The sequence below is a fragment of the Macaca fascicularis genome, chromosome 2 (assembly GCF_037993035.2).
Source record: "Macaca fascicularis isolate 582-1 chromosome 2, T2T-MFA8v1.1".
NCBI classification, from domain to species: Eukaryota; Metazoa; Chordata; class Mammalia; order Primates; family Cercopithecidae; genus Macaca; species Macaca fascicularis.
The window spans coordinates 79,296,432-79,311,497 of NC_088376.1; the positions used below are offsets into that span (position 1 = coordinate 79,296,432).

The 15,066-nt window shown below is 36.5% G+C and overlaps 1 long non-coding RNA gene across 3 annotated transcripts; it reads left to right on the top strand.

The window, feature by feature from the left end:
* The first annotated feature begins 6,135 nt into the window (after positions 1-6,135).
* LOC123571864 (uncharacterized) lies at positions 6,136-14,850 on the top strand. 3 transcript variants are annotated; one of them, XR_010584773.1, is made up of 5 exons: positions 6,136-6,481; positions 8,683-8,825; positions 11,231-11,428; positions 13,297-13,358; positions 14,498-14,849. It is a non-coding gene; the product is annotated as an uncharacterized lncRNA (long non-coding RNA). The 3 variants fall into 3 exon arrangements; XR_012430827.1 differs by lacking the exon at positions 14,498-14,849 and having other exon boundaries at positions 13,297-14,464; XR_012430828.1 differs by lacking the exon at positions 13,297-13,358 and having other exon boundaries at positions 6,137-6,481; positions 14,498-14,850.
* Positions 14,851-15,066: the final 216 nt, after the last annotated feature.

Sequence of the window (15,066 nt, forward strand, 5' to 3'; positions counted from 1 at the left end):
AGGAAGTCAACTGCGTTGCCCAAGAGTAAGAGAAGGTAAAAGAATAAATGTGTACCTTTTTCGTGTACATCCTCTGAGTAGAATTTTTTGTGGATTAGAAGACATTACTTGAAGAAAAAAAAAAGGACATCATTTGGAGGTAAAATTTTCCTTTTTCAAGACCATAGAATTGTTGATATGTGAAGCCACCTTTGAAAGCATATTCTTATAACTGATTATATAAATAACTAACATTCAGTATTAATATTGGAAAAAGATTGAAAGATAAAGAAGAACCTGTCACTGACTATCCAGAATAACCACTGTGACTTTTATTTCCATTTACTCTTTTATTGTAAAATATATACATACATATATATATGTATTTTTTTATTTCTTCTTGTTTTTCTCACTTAACAGAATGATATTGTCAGCATTTCTTCCATGCCATTAAACATTACCCAAAACATACTTTTTAAAGCTTGCATAACTTTCCATCATATCATTAAATGTATTTAACCAATAATCTTTGTTGGAAATTTAGTTTATTTACTACTTTTTATGATAATGAATAATACTGTCATTTCAATTGATGACTTTAAGTTGACTTAATTCTATATATTTTTTTCCAACAGCATCAAAATAGAATCTAAATGTGTTAGTCAGGGTTCTCCAGAGAAATGGAACCAATAAAATACACCTCTCTCTGTCTCTCGATATTTACATCTCTCTCTATATATACATCTATATATCAAGATATATATATATAAAAAGAGATAGATAGATAGATAGATAAGACTTATTATAGGAATCACATGATTATAGAGACTGAGAATTCCTACAATATGCCGTCTGTAAGCTGGAGAAACAGGGAGGCCAGTCGAATAATTTGGTCTGTATCTGAAGATCTGAAAATCGGGAGAGATGATAGTGTCACTCCATCAGGGTCTATCAGGGGCCTCAATGGGTTACATGATGCCTGCCCACATTGGTGAAGGCAAATCATTGCTCAGCCTGCTGATTCAAATGCTCATCTCTTCCAGAAATGTCCTCTCAGGCTGTGATGGATAATTTTAATTTAATGCAATGTTAAATTGATTGCATTAAAGGATAACTAGATAAACTGGTAAAGCATTATTTCTGGGGATGTCTGTAAGGGCATTTCTGGAAGAGATTAGTATTTGAATCAGTGGATTGAGTAAGGAAGATCTGCCCTCACCCAGTGTGGGTGGGCACTATCTAAGTGTTTGAGGACCTAGGGAGAGCAAAAATGCAGAGAAACAATGAATTTACTTTCTCTTTTGGAGTTGGGACACTGATCTTCTCCTGGCCTTGGACATAAGAACTCGAAGGTCTCTGGCTTTTGGACTCTAGGACTTGTATCAACAGGCTGCCAGATTCTCAGGCATTCTCGGGCCTTCATCCTCAGACGGAGTGACACCATCAGCTCTCCGGGTTCTTAGACCTTCAGACTCAGACTGAGTTATACCACTGGCTTCATGGATTCTCCAGCCTGCAGACAGCATACGGTGGGACATCTCAGCCTCCATCATTATGTTAGCCAATTCCCATAATGACCCCCCTTTCATCTATCTATCTATCTATCTATCTATCTATCTATCTATCTATCTCATATTGATTCTGTTTCTCAGGAGAACCCTGACTAACACACAGACATACCCAGGAGTAATGTTTCACCTGTTATCTGGATAGCCCTTAATTCAGTCAAGTTGATATCTAAAATTAACCATCACACTGAATAAACCAGGTAGTCTCATTTTACATTTTCACACAGCACTTTAAATTTGGTGGAATAACTATGTTTTACTATTACTATTTTATTCTATCAGGTTTTACAAGGGTAATAGTATAACAATCTGAATAACTGCCATCTGCAGTCCTTGATATACATAATGTTTGATTTCAATAAGCAGCTTTCAATAGATTATAAATTCTGTAAGAACAGAGGCCATGCATTTCTCATGTATTTTTTTGCATCCACAAAAGCCAATGAAATAATATTAGACATGATTCCTGCTTCAGTGAGTGTTTAGTCTCTAGGAAACATCAGATCTTGGCTATCTTCCATCTATATTAGCAGACTTGCAGTAATATTGTATATTGCACAGTTTTACTGTTGATTTAGGAAAAGTGGCTTTAGCTCTATTCATCTGCTCATTTTCCCTCTCTGTGGACCCCCACATGATACTTATCTTCTTTCACTCAAGCTCAGTTGGCTAAGGAAGGGGAACTAAAATAGCATAATTTTCTTATACTTTGAGTAAAATATGTTCTTATGCTTTAACTCTGTCAGCTATATTTGCAGCCAAGCACTGACTCCTATTTTTAAAATGTGAGTAGATAGTACTACTAGGGATAAATTAGAGTTGTCCTTTCAGGACCTTGGGAAGATTTTTTTTTTTTTTTCCAAGAGTGAGAAATTGTGAAGAATTAGGAAGGAAGGACCCCAAGAAAAGTGGTGGCTGAGTGTGTCACATGTATCAGGAGTCCTCCAGCAAAAGGAAGAGAGAGCTACGTCACCAGCTAAAGTGGGAAGGATTTAATTTAGTCCTTAAGCTTTAGTGTGTGAACAAATCATCTTGAGGTGCATGAAAAGAAAGATTCCTGGGTCCTTCTCCCACAGAATCTGTTGTAAGGGATGGGGCCCAGAATCCAGATTTGTAAAATATTATCACAGGGAATTCTGTTGTAGATGATTTAAAGGCTATATTATGAGAAACACTGGTTTAAGAGGCATGAGGAAAGGGAGAGAAGAAAGAAATTTGAATAGAAAGTGAATAGATTGATAAGTAAAAATGCTGACATGAGTGTGTGAGTGCAGGGGCAGGTGGTTGATAATTGTGGCAGCCATAACGAGGCAAAAAGAAATCGTATTCTGAGCACAAGTGCTGGATCGGGGTTTAGAGAGAACTCCAGAAATTGGAGATGACAAGAAAACAAAATGTGAGGGTCAACTGAAAAGGAGCTTGTGCAGAGAATGTCCAAAGGTCTCCTTCTCTCCCTGACTGAAGTGGCCAGGTTATGTGCTCAGGCCATCACTCAGCAAAACCAACCCAACGTAATGACTGACCACGGTGGCCATTCATGCAGAGGACATCATTGCTCTGCAGAGATAAAAGCACATTTTCCTTCTATAGATCATTAACAACACCCAATCTCTTGTAAGTGACTAGTCATAAAAGGACCAGAGCATGATCTAGGGGATGGAAAACATACGAAAAAATCCCCTCACCTCAAACCAGGGAGAAATAGATGTCCCTCCTTCATTGCTCTTAATTTTGTTTAAGTGTGTTTTGTGACATGGAGAACAAATGCTTTTCAAAAGCACTTTGAGAAGAATTACCCTCCTTCCAGATTAGATCTGGAAACACCCATCAAAGCTACTTCCGTTTATCTCAATTGCCTCAATTGTACATTCAGGAAGAGCTCATAAGACAGGAAAGGTTATCTGGTGTGTGATAAGCAGCAATTGCCTAAGGCTTCGATTTCCAGATCAAGACTGACTTAAATTTTCACAATTAAATAAAGCAAAAGAGTAAACTGCTGGCAGAATTCTTTTAACGAATAAATTCTTTCCATTCAAAAATATCTCAGGAAGTTAATTCAGTGACTGCTATTATGTGTTACAAATCCAGTGAGGGGACAAAGGACAGGCTGAGAGGGAGCAAGTGAAAGTCAACATCCCTGAACTGTCAGATACTCCAGACTGTAGTTCAGCTGCTAAGATATATCTTCAATTACCAACCAAGTCTGAGAAAAAAAAAAAAAGAAAAATCCAATTTAATTCAACTCCTCACAGTGGAAGTGAACTTTGGCCTCCAACTTCAAAGAAAGCTTTGAAAGCTACTTTAAAAAGAAATAATTAAAAGAGCAGAAGATCAATAGCCCTCAAACAAACAATACAGGGAAGAGTCTAATAACTCTGGGTTATCTGGTACACAGAGAAAGCTGCCAAATTTGAAGTGGGGGTGGGTGAAAGACAATACAGCCTGAGGGTCTCCCTGCTCAATTAGGTGATTGCTCCAGTTTTCCACCTCCATGATTTTTAAATCCAACCACCCTCATCAATGAAGAAGAACATTTCCTAACATAAGGATATTTTATTTGTAAGTCGGTTGAAATACTGCCTCATTCTGGGTCAAAGGATTTCCTGGGTGGTAACAGCAGAGTTCATTATGAGAGAAATGACTGAAAGGGGAGGCTACACCCTGGCCTCCACCTGCCCCTGGTGTAAGAACTGATGTTTGTGTCGAAATAATAAAATATTGGACTCTCATATTGCCTTCCATAAACTCTTCACAAATGAACTTAATACTTTTTATCATAGTCCACAAAAGCACACAGGCCACAAAAGCAAAGTTTGTTTTTGATGTCCTCAGTGTCCTTTTTCTTTATTGTTTTACCTTTGAAATGAGGGTAGTCACCCATTCCAGAAAAACAGAGTGGGAAAAGTGCTTGCAAATGGTACCAGGTGTGACTCATAGAAATACACCATGATAGAGCTGGTAGGAAATCAAAGTAATTTAGTGTAGGGTTGCTTTCAGGGGCCTGGTTGACACCATATCAGAGTGAAGTTTGCCTGGGGAAGCACAATAGAGAGTGTAGGGGCCTATGGCAATAAAAAAACCTATATTATCCTTAAAGTACTAGAAACCAGTATTTTTATAAAGCACCATGCATGCCAAACCAACATGTTTTCTCACCAAATTCAGTTTATGGTCAGCACTTGATTCAGGCTTTCCCCCTATTCTTTGCAGACATGAAAAACTGAAGATCAGGATATTAAAATTAGTCATCTGGAGTCCCACATTTATCTACCAGCTAACTCCAGACTGGAAACAGGACATTCTTTCCCTAACCCTCAAAGTTTTGTGCAAACCTTATTTGGAGGATGATAATGTTGGAAAATAGTGAGAAATGAGTTCGGAAATGGAAGTTGAGATAAGACTATGGAAAACCTTATCTGACAAGCTAGGATTTGTAGGCAAGAAGAAATTTCCGAAATGTTTTGAGTAGTGAGTCCTGGGGTAAAAGCTGTGTTTCAGGAAGGTTGTATGGTAATGTGTGTCATTTATATTGGAGGAGAGAACATCACAAGCAAGAAGATTCAAGAGAAAGTAATTACAGTTTAAGTAGGAAGACATGAGAACCTGGACATTGAAAAGGAAGGGACAGATCCTCAAAGGGAAAACTGCTAGGATAAGGTGACTAACCGAATTGAGACACAAAAGAGAAAGAAAATCAGGAATGACTTCACAATTCCCAAAGAGAAAATTATATGAAGATTAAATCACTATAATAAAGATTGTTCTCACTTGAATGGGCTAGAAATATTTATGTATGGTTAAAAGTTAACTGTAGGCCAGTAGTGGTGGCTCAAGTCTGTAATTCCAGCACTTTGGGAGGCTGAGGTGGGCAGATCACGAGGTCAGGAATTCGAGACCAGCCTGACCAACATGGTGAAACCCCGTGAGGAGATCGAGACCATCCTGGCTAACACAGTGAAACCTCGTCTCTACTAAAAAAATACAAAAAAAAAAAAAAACCAAACACTAGCCGGGCGAGGTGGTGGGCGCCTGTAGTCCCAGCTACTCGGGAGGCTGAGGCAGGAGAAGGGCATAAACCCGGGAGGCGGAGCTTGCAGTGAGCTGAGATCCGGCCACTGCACCCCAGCCTGGGCGACAGAGCAAGACTCCGTCTCAAAAAAAAAAAAAAAAAAAAAAGAACAATTTAAATAATCTATAACCTAATAACCTTATAACCTGTATTATAGCCTTAATATAGTTTTTAAAAAACTTTCCTTTGCTTTTTAAGCAAAGAAGATGAAAAAGAAAGTTGCTGATTTGTTTCATATTTCCCCTTTTTTGTATTACTTATCTTGTTTTGAGAGGGCTCGGTAGTAAGCCCTTCACACACATCCACAGGCTCCTATAGCAGAAGGATAATGAGAAAACTGAGTGGTTTAGATATTTAATAGCCATATTTTGATTAATTTATTATTGTCATAACTGTGAATCTGATTTAATGTTGTCAAATAAGAGGTATAGCTCAATTTTCCTTAGAAGATATGAGAGGAAAGTTAGTTGGCAAAATTTAAAAAAATGATTTTCAACTATTAGAAAATGAAAAATTTGGTGAAGTCCTGGATCTTTCCCTGTCTCCAATCTTTCCCCCAACCAGGTTAGGGAGACAGGAGTGGGTTAAATCATTTTATTACTGCTCACACTCTGTGGGTCAAATCATACTCTCCCTAGTTGTGATATCCAGTGGGAGTTTCAAACAACTGGCCAAATAGCAAGTGAAAGTGCCAGTCCTGCCCCCTAAACATACTTCCAAAATCTTACCTTGTGGTTCTTATCTAGGACCCTCTGAAGAAGAGCAACTTTTCAGACAGGTAGAGTGTACCTTGCCCCCAAGGAAAAGAGTTCTTGAAAAAAACAAATGGGAAACATGGCTACAAGAAAACTGGGAAGACTGCAGGGTAAGAGCTTTTATTTTTATTTGTTTTTAAAGCCTATTTATCCATTGATTAAATTGTGACATCTTTTTTTTTTTTTTTTTTAAGGGCATAAATAACACAACTTTTAGCATGTCTTCACAGCTTTCTGTAAAACTCCCGGTGTTTGGGCTTCTCTGTTTCTCTTTCCCCCTTCTTTTTATCATAATATGTTACATATTTTCTAACCTTCATTTTAACCTGATATTGCTGAACTCTGAGAAGAAGTTTAAAATATTTGAGAAGAACAAAATTGTTAATAATAAAAAAAGTCAAATGTTGGACAATAATCCATATCAATGAGTTTATGATGCAATCTGGAATCCTTTGAACAATGCATCAGGATGAAACTTTTGAGCAGCCAGCTCAAACAAAGCTATGCTGGAATAAATCAAATTTTTCCTCAGTGAGGGAACCGGATTTTCATTTCTAGTTGCTGAAAATCACCCTGCTGACTAAGCCACTAGCATTGAAACTTCCCCTGCAGTTAGTCAACCTGACCACTACAAATCTGTGGGGTTGCGACTCAAGCTTCTAACTCCAGTTGGATCAAGTCATGCTTAGGCAGAGGACTGAAGATTTAACTGGGACAAGTGCTTCTGGCAATAAAAAAATAAGTCAACTTCCACACAACAGAGTGAGAGGCTAATATTTTTGTATATTAAAGGGATAAAATTATGCTTGAAAAGTTTAAGAAGTCTTCTAGAAATGAAACAGAGCCTAAAACTCCTTGTTGAGGACTCCTGACGCCTCCTTTGCTTCACAGACTTATATACCATAGAATTAAGAAATTAGGGAATGAGAAGGAGCTTCACAGAGGATCTGGTTTAAATTTCTTATTTTCAGAAAGGAAAAGGAAGTCCAGGAAGAGAACTGACTTGCTCAAAGTTATGCAATTTTTCAGGGAAAGATAAGAAAATAGAATACCATGTCCCAGTATGGTTCTTTCTTTTCAAATTAAAGTTATTAATATATAATGAATGGTTACAATCTAGTACAAATGTAAACAACACACCCCCTTATTTATTTAAAAAATTTAAACAATACACCTAAGGCTTTGACATCCATTCCCAGTCTCTCTTTAGGAGTAGTCATTTTGGTGTTTATATTCATTCCTTCTTTATACTTGCAATTTTAACCTTGGGTATACTTTAAAGTCAATGGAGCCTTTCTAATAAACTATCATGGAAGAATTAATTATCCTTTCAATAACTATACTGTAAGAGAATGGCTAAATAAACTCTTAACTATCATAGAAAACTTAGTTGGGAAATAGTGTCAAATTTTTTTAAAAACTTTTCTGAGGAGATGATTTTAGTGTATAGGCGATACACATAAACTTTTATCATTTCTCAAGTTTTATTTTAAAATAAAGACTTTGTATGCTTTTGGAAAATAAATTTTTGTGTATCACATTTTATAAAGTATAATATCTAAAAATATCAAGATGTTACTAATCTTCCTAAATATAATGTCTGTATTTCCTTAAAAACAGCAAATTATTTGGCCTCGAATTTTTAAAAAAGGGATTGTCATTCTATTCAATATTTTGATTGACAGAAATTGATGGCAAAATATGGAAATAAAAAAATTAAGTTGACTTTTAGGAATGCAGTTTAGAAGAGCAATGCAACCACTGAGAGTGGTAGCAGTGTATTTTACACCAAAGTTGACTGCTGTTTAAAGTGAAAATAAAATATTCACTATCTTTGAAGCACACCAAGTCATTTTTAGATATGTATCTCTAGTTACGTTAAACAAAATCATAGTTTTCGTCTTCCAAATTATGTTATCTTACTCTAAAAATTTTATAAATGTGATTTCTGAGAATTTCCAAGTGAGGCTAATGATTACTGATCATGTAAAGCAGTCAGAAGTTTATCCCTTCTATTCTACACCCCTAGAAAATCTCAGAATCTGCTTAAGAATCCTGTCCTTCTTCCTCCATACACCCGTGGAACCCTCCCAAACCCTGTAGACTGCTCAGTAATTCTGATCAAGATCTTCACCCTCCCTAACTTGAAAATTGCTACAACATAATTGTGTTTGGATGTATGAGTACTCTGGAAGACAAAAAAAAAAAAGGTTAAAAACTACTGGTATAATTAATATACACAATACATTTTAAATGAATAACTAAAGCTGACAAAAGCCTTACTTTTTTCTTTTTATTTGTTTTTCCTCAGAATTTGAACATTTCATTTCAGGATTTGGGGGATCCTTACCAAGTTGAAAATTTTAACAGAATTCTTAGAAGACTAATTCGAGTTGAAACCCTCTGGTTAGTGGATAATTCACTGGTGGACTTAAGTGCCATAAGATTGCCAAGGTATCTGCTCTGTAGCATGTCTAGTTAACAGGTTAAAGTTAAGTCTTCTCTATTTGGATATGTGTGATCATTGGCTGCACCTGGCCCCATGTGGTCAGGTCTTACAGGTGACACTTTGTACTGAAGTGGCACATACAGCAAGGCCAAAAGAGAAATTTATATATCAAAATGTCATACTTTAGAGGGAAACATCTGTTTTTTTCAAATTAATATTTTTTTACCAATTTTTAGGAAAGTTATTTGTATGAGTAGAAAAATTTGCCATTTTCATTGTGATGTAAACTAGAAAATGCAATTACATGACATATACATTATGGTTTAAGAAATTAATTTTTAGTTAGTCATATTTATTGAACACCTATGGGGAAAGACTTTACAAGGTAGTTGACAATAGTAGCCTGTAGGGTAACATTCTGTTATTGGAGCGGAGGCTGGTTATCAGATTAAGGACAGAAATAAACTAAAAATAAAAAATATATATAGACTCTTTGGTTTCTCAAGGATTCCAAAGTCATATTGTTAAACATAATCTCTTTCTGCTCAGGGATTGCTAGGGAACCCTTTTTACAGGGAGCTGCTATTTGCTTCAGCAGGCAGAATGGGTAGGTGGAGTGAGCTTTGGTGGCAATGAGAGGGGCCAACAGAGCTCCTCAGGAGTGAATTAGATGAAGGAAATTGAGCATCCACAAAAAGGAAGGGTAATTTCTAGAGCAGGTTAAGATACAATTCTGAGCATTGGCTGAGAGAAGGTCACAGAAAGAGGTCATGATAGCTGTACACAAGGGGGAAACAGTCTGGCAGACAGGAAGTGCCAAGACAGAGAAAGTTGTGTCACCACCCACCCGCTTTGCCCCCCTTCTCTCCCCTAACATTTCCTATCGACTGGGGCAATCTGTGGTGTGGTGAATCTGAGATACTGAAAGGATAAAAGGATACCTATGAAAAAGTGGGGCCGGGCGCGGTGGCTCAAGTCTGTAATCCCAGCACTTTGGGAGGCCGAGACGGGCGGATCACGAGGCCAGGAGATCGAGAGACGATCCCGGCTAACACGGTGAAACCCCGTCTCTACTAAAAAATACAAAAAAACTAGCCGGGCGAGGTGGCGGGCGCCTGTAGTCCCAGCTACTCGGGAGGCTGAGGCCGGAGAATGGCGTGAACCCGGGAGGCGGAGCTTGCAGTGAGCTGAGATCCGGCCACTGCACTCCAGCCTGGGTGACAGAGCAAGACTCCGTCTCAAAAAAAAAAAAAAAAAAAAAAAGGAAAAGTGGGAGCATGACTGGTAAACAAGAAAATAACAGATTTCAGAGGAGAATGGGGAGAGAGGCACGGGGGTAGGAACTTCTTGGGCTGGTTTTTCAATGAGAAATTGTCATAGTACTGAAGTGCTCCTGAAGCCTGTATGAATTCTGGAAATAAGCAGAAGCCAAAAGTTATCAAAGATAAGATGAGATCTATATAAAATATACATATGGAGAGGGACTGAAAGGAAAGAACAAAAATAAAAATAATAGATGCAAAAAAATTACAATGAAATCTAGGTGGTTCAAAGGGATTTTTTTTCCCTAATGTTTCTGTGTTGCAGTTCTCTCTTTACAGTACCCTCTTTCTCGTTAGCAATGACCATTTACCAAGTGTCTTTGTGGGGCCCAAGGCCCATAAATATATACCCTGTATTTATCTCATAATATTAAATCCTAACTTATACATAAAGGAAGTTTTCCTTAAGGCAAGATGTCAGTGACAGATTTTGAATTATTTTCTCTATTCACCCAGTCTTGTACAGTTATAATTTTAAGGCAAACACATTGAGAAGCATTATCTATCAGGAAAATGTATACATTTAAATGCCTAATACATTTTACTGTTTCTAAGGATACTTTAGTTTTCTTTTATATTAAAAATGCCTCCTTTCTGATTTAAAATGCTATTTTCTCAATATAGAGGTTTTTAAATTACAGAAAGGTAGTAAGAAAAGTAACTATAATCTCACTACTTAGAAACAGTATTTTTCACAAGTTGTTGTTTTTGTGTGTGTCCACTTTTATATTGCTGAGATGATATGCAGCTATTCATCCTTTTATTTAAGACATATCAAGAATCCACCATGGGCCAAGTCAGGTACCAAGCACATTCATTGGAAAAGAAAACAGATTCCTGTGCTCCACAAACCTATGGCCTCATGTATCTTGCTTATTTTCTCTTAATATTCTAATATAAATATTTCTAATTTTCTTAGGAAACTATATTTGTCACATAGTTTGTATGTGACCATCATGACAGTAACATCACTGTTACTGTATTGAGGGGTTATTGCCTACATAAGGCATGCTAGTCCTATGTTAGATTTGGTAGTTAACCATTCTCTTTAGGAGACAAGTAACAAGATGTTTCTCTTTTGTATGCAGCTGCAGAATTTTAAATATGAGCAAAAACCATCTCATGTCTTTCAAACAATTACCAAAGATACCTCAGATACAGCATTTATCCTTGGCCGAAAACCACATTGAGACTCTTATTGGACTCTCCAGTTTACGTTGCACTCCACTGGAATCCCTTATTCTTAAGAGGAACCCTTGTGAGTTCCACCAAAATTACAGGAAGCGGTAAGGCCCCAGACACCCTAAGTCACCTTTTGCACTTCATTGAATATTACACTTTTAACTATATTTTAAAATATTGTTCCTCTCTTGCTCAAATTTACCCAGCAAATAGTTATAGAATCTGCACTATGTTGAACACTTCATGCTTCTGATCTCGTCTAAAGACTTTTGAACTGATCTTTCTTTATCTTTTTAAAAATTTATCTTAATACACTCTTTTCTCTTGGTTAATTTATAGTTGCTATACAGATTTTTAGGCTCCTTCTGTAATGACTTTACCTATACAAAGATGTTTAGTTTTAGACTTTCAAATTCCACACATTTTCTCCCACATGCTTAATAGATATGATGTCTTTTAAAAAATTATACATATATATATTTTATTAAGTTGCATGTGACAACTTTATAAATGGTTTATTCTCTGGTATTACTTTCACTCTTTGGGCCCCAGGGCCAACATTAAGTGAATACAAAGAATTCAGTTTACTCCAGTGGTCGAAAGAGCTCAAAAACCTGCCAAGAAGAAACCATTTTTATTACTTTGTCACAACTGAGAACATTCCCAATGATAGTAATGGAATGTAAACATTGAAGTGTGCACCCAGTAATATGCCCATCTATTTGTCTCCAGCTAATTCCCAGTACCACTAATTATTGTGCTTATGGGAATTAAAAGGATAAAAACAAGCAAATGAATTCTACAGCCTGTATTTGTATCCATGACTGAGGTCATCTCCCCTCCCAGGCAAATCTGTCAAACAAAGAGTTAGATCATCTCCAGGGTCTATTTCTATTCTACGATTACAATCTTTTGCTTACTTTCATTTCAGTAAAAGACATAGTTTTCACCATCTTCCTTCCTCACACTGCTCTTTTCCCATGAACAGCAACTGTATCCTAGAAGCCTATATGAGGTTAGATTCTTCAATGCCTCACGTACAATGAAAATTTGTCAAAACAGAAATTCTAATCTCTGTTGTTACATAAATCTCATTACTGCAGTTGTCTCCCCTATGACTGTAGTCTGGAAGCAAAATTTCATGTCTGTGATAATAGATTCTTAAATTGCTTTCACGTAACAGTGAAAACTAGCAGCACAGTTGCTATAATATTGAGCTAATATTTAACCATAATAATATTTGGAGGTTTAAAATTATATTTCCTATAATCAGAGGAGGTTTAGCTGGACATTTCAACATCATTCATAAGAAAGCACATTCCTAGTCATAAGGTTAATTTAATAGTATTGTATTTCAGTTTTGTTAATTCATATGTGGGGTTTTATAAAGCATTTTGGTCCCAACTCAGCCTCTTACCTCTCTTCAAAGAATGCCTTACAATAATAGTATTAAGATGAATTGTCTGAAATCGGATATGCCCTGAGGTCTTACTATAATTCTGTCTACAAAATTCATGATGTGGTATAGAGTTATGTAGGAATGAGGGATATAATGTGGTTCTTCTGGTTTTCCAGTATTAACTCTATTGGATTGAGTCCAAGGTACATATATGCTGACTTTCAAGTTAGAAAAAGCCAGGTTATATTAACTTAGGTAGTGCAGGGTTGTGTTGAACAGAATGATGGAGTCATTTTAAAGTACAAGGAAAAGGTTTAAGCATCCACTCATGCTAAGGAACTAAGCTGGAGTCAGAAGTTCACTCAAATATGGGTTCAGTCACCCAGCCAAAAATCTGCACCTTGAAGATTATAATAGCTTTAATTTTGTCACTGGGTATCTGTGTTGAGGATTTGGGCCAGAGCTTCAGGTGACTCTTTTTACACACCATGCTCAGAATTATTTAAATTACAAGCTTTTCTTGACCATTATCACCTAGAATTGTGACTGCTTTCCCTTCCTCCTTTGTTTCAGATCCTCCAATAAGAAGACAGCACAATTCAAAAGAGAAAGGACTTAATAATAGAACTAATAGTGTAAGTCCCAGTAGGTTAGAAGGTGGCCCCATTTCCGGGACACCTACAGGCAAACTTCTGTCTCATTCTCCCGGAGTCAAACATTATATTAGTTCATTATTGCTTGACTTTAAAAAAAAAAAATCAGTGGCTAGAAATTCTTGCCAGCTAAGTATTAATTTTGAAGCCAGAAGACATAGATTTTAATATTTGCTTCGTCACCTACAGGCCTTATGATTTGGATAAGTTATTTTAAATGAGGGATAAAAACCAATCTGACAGAGTTGTTGTGAGGATTAAAAGAGATGCACAGGAAGCAATTAATGTTAAGAAAATCATGTAGCCAATGGGGGCTTTCAAGGAGGTCAGCACCATCATTAGTTGACTTGGCATATCTGCTAAGAGGTTTCCATATCTTTCATGCAGGCAAATTCAAATGCCATAGATTCCCCCCAGCCTGAGCCCTCAGAATTCCCAGATCTAGAAAAGCTGTCATTCTAAAGAAAATGCTGCTTTTTAATGCCGCTAGTATATGATCACTGTTAACTGGATTGAACTGAAGGATCTGTTTCTGAACATAGAAGTGACTCCCTGAATTTGAAATACGAGCTTTAGAAGTGCTCTCTTTCAGGAAAAAAATAACAGCACAATATTATTTCCCACTCCCTCTTCTATATTTATCAGCCAGAAGAATTCTTCTTTAACTATCACTGAATATCGTGGGCTTACTTTACTTTCTTTCTCTTTCTAAACTTTTAACTTTATAATGAGCACATATATCATGATCTCATTCTGTCTCTCATGGTTAGTTGGCTAAATCCACTCATTGATTTTTTTTCCCTTATAAGACTGTAAAAACTGGAATGAAATTCTCTTATAAAAACAGATTGTAGACAGTCCCACTTCTCTGATCAATATTTACCACCTGCTGAAAGATCTATTAGATCCCTGAAAGGGCAAGCTATGGCAATATCATCAGGTCAACTAAAATGAGTAATATTTTATTTTAGCTCCACTGCAAAGATAAAGAACACAGAATGAAGTGATAGCCATTCATCTTCCTTATAACAATAGCAAAGTCCATTCACTTATAAAGAGAATAAGTGAAATAAAATGCTTTTGTTCAATATAGTGTTTCTTTTTTTAAACTTTTGCTTTAGAGTATTCTCCTGTTTGCCAAACTTAAAAATGCTGGATGGAATCTTGAAGCTACCAGAAGATTGCTCATCACCAGAAACCAATATTTTTTCAAAAATATGTCTTGTATCCTAATGGAGTCTGTATAGAAAGAAAGCAATCATCATTGCTGCTAATAGCTAATAAACACAGGAAATGCATGATTAAATATTGCAGTTTATTTCGTATCTTTTTGCTTTTCTAAATCAAGGTAGGAAACTATTTTCTGTAAAGGACCAGATGGTAAATATTTCAGGCTTTCTGGATCATATGGCCTGTGTCACAACTACTCAACCCTGCCATTGTAGTGCAAAAGCAGTCATTGATAATATGTAAATGTATGGGTGTGTCTGTGTCTCAATAAAACTTCATATACAGAATGATGTGGCAGGCTGTAGTTTACTGATCTCTGCTCTAAATTTTAATGTCACATGGTTGATTGCACTACTCTTCACCAATATCCATGTGCTTTCCTTGGAAGAGGTGTATGATTCCCTCACTATTGAAGTCAGTTATGTCAAGCAACTTGCTTTGAGCAGTGAAATATAAATGA